This window comes from Psammomys obesus, unplaced genomic scaffold, assembly GCF_907164565.1.
Source record: "Psammomys obesus unplaced genomic scaffold, mPsaObe1.curated_primary_1811, whole genome shotgun sequence".
Classification (NCBI taxonomy): Eukaryota; Metazoa; Chordata; class Mammalia; order Rodentia; family Muridae; genus Psammomys; species Psammomys obesus.
The window spans coordinates 1891212-1897254 of NW_026592509.1; the positions used below are offsets into that span (position 1 = coordinate 1891212).

Genomic DNA, 6043 nt, shown 5'->3' on the forward strand with positions numbered 1-6043 from the left:
TAGACTAGTATCTGACAAAACTACTAACTATGAATCTGAATTTTTAAAATTATCCTAACAGTTGTAACAGCAGCTTTTTAAAGGACTGGAAGTAAACCTTGATGGGGCCTATTAAATAATGACAATCAGGAGCACAACAGATTTTATATGAAAGAGGTGTATTTGATGGAGATGAAGAAAGAGAGAGAAAAGAGAGCAGGACATGATGGAGGGAAAGAGAGAGGGGGCACCCTGACAAAGGGGAGAGGGCGAGAAGGCAAGAGAGGGCAAGAGGGAGGAAGAAGAGCAAGAGAGAAACCAGATGTTGCTTTGCTCCCTTTAAAGGGCAAGGTAACCACGCCTTCCACGTGTGGCCACTTGGCTGGCCATGATGACATCACAGGTTGCCAGGCAACTCAGAAGCAGGTGCCTAAGTACTAACAAACCTTGCATCTATAAATAAGCAGAAAGGCCCAATACCTTATATAAGAGTTACAACATATACATATGTGTATAAAAAATAACTTAGAATTTGTGTCAACCATATAAAATTCTACACCAATGTATCAAAAATAACCTTAATTCTGTGTCAATGTATAAAATTTCTGTACCAATGTTTTAAAAGTAGCCATAATTTTGTGTCAACATAAAATAATCTATACAAATGTATCAAACATATTTGAGAATAACAATAGTTCTATAGCTGAAGAGCAGATTCAATAATCTACCCTTTTCTTCTATTATTCCTATTTGATATTCCTATATCAGCAGGTCCTCAATCTTAGGACAAGTAGAGAAAGGTACCTTGGCAGGTCCTGGCCAACATGTGTTGCTAAGAGATCACACCACACAACAGACATAAGATGCTGGCTCTGCATTGCTGAAAGGTAGGCTGGCGAGCACCTGATTTACAACACTTAAGTCCCAGGACCCACACACCATGAAAGGACAGAACTGACTCTGACATTTCTCTCTGACCACATATTCACCACGTCACATGTCCCTTCCTCAATAAACATGCAATCTTTAAAAAATGCTTACCAGTGAACATTAGGGCTGAAGACGTGGCTCAGTGGTTGAGAGCACCAGCTGGGTCCATGATTCTTCTGTCTGCCGACCCTTTTCTGAAGGGAAACAGAGAAGGGGTGGATCTGGGAGGCAGGGTAGGTGAAGAGAGGGTCTGGGAGGAGAGGAGGGAGGGGGACTGCAGTCAGGATGTAATATATGAGAAATAACAACAACAACAGCAATAATAATGGCCAGGCGTGGTGGCGCACAGCTTTAATCCTAGCACTCAGGAGGCAGAGGCTAGCGGATCTCTGTGAGTTCGAAGCCAGCCTGGTCTACAAAGTGAGTCCAGGACAGCTAGGGCTACACAGTGAATCCCGCCCCCCCCCCCAAAAAAAAAAAAAAGCACCAGCTGATTTTGCAGAGGGATCTGAGTTTGGTTCCCAGCAGCACACAGTGGCTCCAGATTGCAGGGAATCTAATGCCCTCTTCTGGTCTTTCTGGGCACTACACCCGCATGCACACCTACACCCACATACCCATAATTTTAATAAATAATTGTTTAAAAACTGGACTTAGATTCTGTGTTATGTTGTGAAACTCGGTGTGTTTGGGACAATTGGAGTCTATGAATCTACTTCAAGTGAGAATGTTAGGAGATGCCAATATGGATCACAAGTTTTCATGACAGGGTAGTGACATACTGACCCCATGGTCACTCAAGGAAAGTAGCTATGACAACCTCTCTCTTGGTTGTTGTATAACTCTAATGATTGCAATAGCAATGTTCTGAACATGATGTATTTGAATAATCCATAGAACTAATGTCACCTTTTTGAGTTAAAAAAATGTTTATTTTCATTTTCCTTCCTTCCTTCCTTCCTTCCTTCCTTCCTTCCTTCCTTCCTTCCTTCCTTCTTCCTTCCCTCCATCCCTCTTTCTTTCTTTCCAAAACATTGTTTCTAAACTGCATAGTCTGGCTGTCCTGGATCTCTGTAGACCAGGCTGGCCTAGAAGTTAGAACTTAGAGATCTACCTGCCTCTGCCTCCCGAGTGCTCATTAAAGGCATGTGCCACTTACGTTAACCATCTAAAACTATTGTTTAAGTGTATGTGTGTGTGCTTTTGTGAGTTTGTGTGCACGCCCGCATGCAGTACCCACGAGGTCAGAAGGGGTGCCATGTCTCCTGGAGCTGAAGTTACAGGCTGTTGTGAGCCACCCAGTGTGGGTGTTGGGAATTCCAGCCACCCCATCTCCTACTCCTGAGCAGTGGGCTCACAGACCTGGGTCTCCACACTTGGTGTAACATTCTAGCACGGTGGTTGGCTCTCTGCCGACCGAGGCTCACCCCCAGCCCTTGAGGAACTTTTTCACTTTAATTTTAATTATTTTAAAAGCAAGTGTAAGTATAAGTACTTCTCACAGTTTTCAGTTATTTGTTTATTTATTTTTAAGGCAGGGTCTTGGCTGCCCTGGAACTCACTGTTAGACTCACAGAGATCTGCCTACTCCTGCCTCTCAAGCGCTGGGATCAAAGGTGTGTGCCACCACGCCCTGCTGCAAATTTATGTTGCGTTGGGAGGTATGCTTGTGGAGGTCAGAGCACAAATTTGGGGAGTCAGTTCCCTCCTTTCACCCCCTGAGTCCCAGGGATGAACTTGGGTCATGGGTCTTGGTGGCAAATGCCTTTACCCGGTGAGCCTTTTAATTTTGTCCCCGTCCCAGTCCCCACGTCCCCGCTGTGTCCCCCCCACCCCCATCCCGTTTTCCCGGCCCCTGCACCTTCACCTAAAATAGAGTCTCATTCTGTGGCCCTTACGTGCCTGGAACTCACTATGCAGCTCAAGCTGGCATGAAACCCACAGAGGTTGCCTCTGCCTCTCAAGGGCTGAGCTGGCAGCCATTCTCGACACCAGACTCGTTTTCTTTTTCTAACGCGGCCCTAACGTTAGGGCTGTGGCCGGCTTGGCATGAGCCAATGAATTGAAGCAGATGTGATTTAAGTTAGCTTAAGGAATAATGGAGGACACCCAGGGTGTCATTGCTCCATGTCACCACCAGAGGTCACTCACAGCAGGTAAATTGTTTTCCTGACCTGCACTAGCTAGCTTTGGCTTCCACACTTGCGGGTACCAGGATTACCCCGCAGACTGGCAAATTTAAGACCACAATTTGAGACAGGGGTCAGCCTGTCGACTTGTACATGCTTCTCTTCCACCATCAAAGGCTCCCTTTGGGGCAGTGAACCACTCAAAGGCTGCAGATTGCTCGGCTTCTGAACCCCAGACACTCAGATCCAGGGGTGAGGCAGGAGGAATCAGGATGCAGGTCTCGTTTGGTTTCTCTGATGTGCCTACGAGTGAAGAGTGATTTGGTGAAACACAGCTAAATTAAATATCTGAATTTCACATTGAAACAAATGGCTGAAGGATTTCCCACACTGAGCTAGGCACCATCATTAGGGAGGCTGAGGCAGGAAGACGGCCAATTCCGTGCCTAGAATTCCTCAGTAAGGGGCTAGGGGCGTGGCTCAGTGGTGGAGTGCTTACCACGCTGGTGTGAGACTGTGAGTCCCAGTTTTCTTCCAGACAGGGTTTCTCTGTGTAGCCATGGCTGCCCAGGACTCACTTTGTAGACCAGGCTGGCCTCAAACTCACAGAGATCTGTTTGCCTCTGCCTCCCAAGTGCTGGGATTAAAGGTGCGAGCCAACACACCCGGCAATTTTAAGCATATTTAAACACAGCCAAAGTGGGTGGGATTTTTCCTGCTGATAAATAATTCCCTCATGTGTGCACAATAAAGTTTGGGATGTGACCACATCAAAAGTACATGCAACAGCTTCCATAAGGAAGTTCCATAGATTCACTTGGAGAGCAAGCTCATGGTAAGCGTCTGGAGGAGGGTCCAGTGTGGTCTCGGCCACACAGATAGCACAAGGGTCACCAGGCTGCTAACCAGGTCCACTCCCAGCCTTCTGGGTGGAAAACAGGTTACACATCTCTCCCTTGGAAGGGGCAACCCTCGGGTTTTACATTCCTGGTTCCCTAGTGCTTATCTGTGAGCCCAAGGACCTCGTGCCTCCCACCCCTGGGCTGAGCATACCAGCCTGGCAAGGATGGAGATACAGGCTATGTCCTGCAAGCGAGAGGAGGCTGCTGAGCGAGTCCCTGAGCCTGAGGGAGAGCCGTGTCTCATGGGTACCTGTGGAGAGAAATGCACACAGTTGTTTTGGGGCTCTGTTTTATTATTTATTGGTTTTGTTTTCTCCAGACAGGGTTTCTCTGTGTAGCCCTGGAGCTCACTCTGTAGACTAGGCTGGCTTTGAACTCACAGAAATCCACTTGCCTCTGCCTCCAGAGTGCTGGGATTAAAGGCGTGTGCCACCACTGTTTGGCTTTGGTTTTATTTTTCAGTTACCAGAAAAAATGGGTTTCATTTTGATAATCTTCAGGCACGTATGCCTGTTACTTCGCTGAATCAGCCCTCAGTACCTCTGTATCGGCTCCCCTCAGCTCTTTACCTTCTTCCCTTCCCAACTTTCCTGTTGACGTGGGGTCTTTTTCTGTAGCCCAGGTTAGCCGGAAACACATGGTAATCCTCTTGCCTCCCTACTTAGCTGTCTTCTTGTTATTTATTTATTTATTTTTTTAAGACAGGTCTTGTAGCCTAGGCTAACCTAGAACTCTCTCGGTAGCCAGATGACCTTGAACATCGCAGAAGCTCATCCTGTTTGTCGTGGAGAGTTGACCGGGGCGGTGGGATTGTGTCTCAGGAGGAGCAGCGTCTGAGGAGCAGTGTGCAGGCTATAGAATTCAGAGAAGGCTACGGCACAAGCTTTCTGCACACACTCTCAACGCTCGCATTCAATCCGCCTGCTCCCCGCCCCGCACCCCCGGTCAGGCTTTGCCATTTCCCAGGTCCGGGGAAGGGGGAAGGCTTTGCTGTTCCTTCACTGGTGTGAGCCCTGGGTCCTTGACATGGCGGTACCCATATCGATAGTGCACAGTCACTCGGGGCTTCCTGGGCTCCGTAAGGTGGACCCGAGGGATGACGGGATACGGTTCCGTTGGCCCTGAGCCATGTGCTGTAACCCTCTCTCCTTGCTGGGCCGGAGGCCAGAGTCCGCTAACCGTCCCGCAGTTCTTCCTGCCTGCCTCACAGCGCCACCAAGCGGCTTTAGTGCCACGTTGCCCTGACCCCGCACCTGCCTCCGTCTCTAGCCGTGTCCCAGTGAGAGGGACTTGATTCAGCTTCAAGAGGGATGAAAAGGAAAGAGTGTGGAGAGAGCGGGGAAAAGCTGGCCTTCATTCTGGCAACCCGAGAGGAATTCTACGGCTTGGTATTCTGTGGGCAAGAATGTGCAAGGATTGTGAAGACCAGTGCACGCTCTGGGAACAGATACAAACACAGGAGGAGCAGAGATACAAGACACTTGTTTGTTCGGTTACTAAGGAGCCAAGGAGGGAGCCCAGAATCCTCAACCTCCCCACTGAGCCAACCCCCACCTACCGGGGCCTTCTAGACCTGGCCTTGGTGACCATGGCTGAGGTGCGCCATCTGTCAGAGCCTGTGTGTGTGGATCTGAGCAGGACATTGGGAGCTGGTCAAGGCCTTCCTTCTTTGTAAGGGAGACCAGCTTAGGCCAAGCTGGCTGGCTGGTAAGCTTCAGGCATTGGCCTGGCTCCACCCTGCTTCTCACAGTAGAGATTACAGATGTGGGGGCCCCTACTGCATGCTGAACTGAGTTTATCACATTTGTGTCACAGCCCACAACACGGTTTCCTCAGCCTCCATCCTCCCTCTCTCTTTCTTTCATGTCTGTGCCACAGCATGTATGTGGAGGTCAGAGGACAACTGTAGGAGTAAGTTTTTCCCTCACTATGTGGTTCCCCAGGAAAGAACTCAAGCTGTTGGGCTCGAGGTCACCCTTACGTATTTCTTTTCCTTTCTTTTCTTTCTTTTTTCTTTTCTTTTCTTTCTTTTTTCTTTTCTTTTCTTTCTTTTTTCTCTTTCTTTCTTTCTTTCTTTCTTTCTTTCTTTCTTTCTTTCTTTCT

At 48.3% G+C, this 6043-nt stretch overlaps 1 long non-coding RNA gene across 1 annotated transcript; it reads right to left on the minus strand.

The window, feature by feature from the left end:
* Window positions 1–218: 218 nt before the first annotated feature.
* On the minus strand, window positions 219–4967 carry LOC129681606 (uncharacterized). The gene is made up of 5 exons (XR_008720862.1): window positions 4510–4967; window positions 4092–4190; window positions 3084–3341; window positions 1021–1159; window positions 219–432 (listed from the first exon to the last, which is right to left on the minus strand). It is a non-coding gene; the product is annotated as an uncharacterized LOC129681606 (long non-coding RNA).
* Window positions 4968–6043: the final 1076 nt, after the last annotated feature.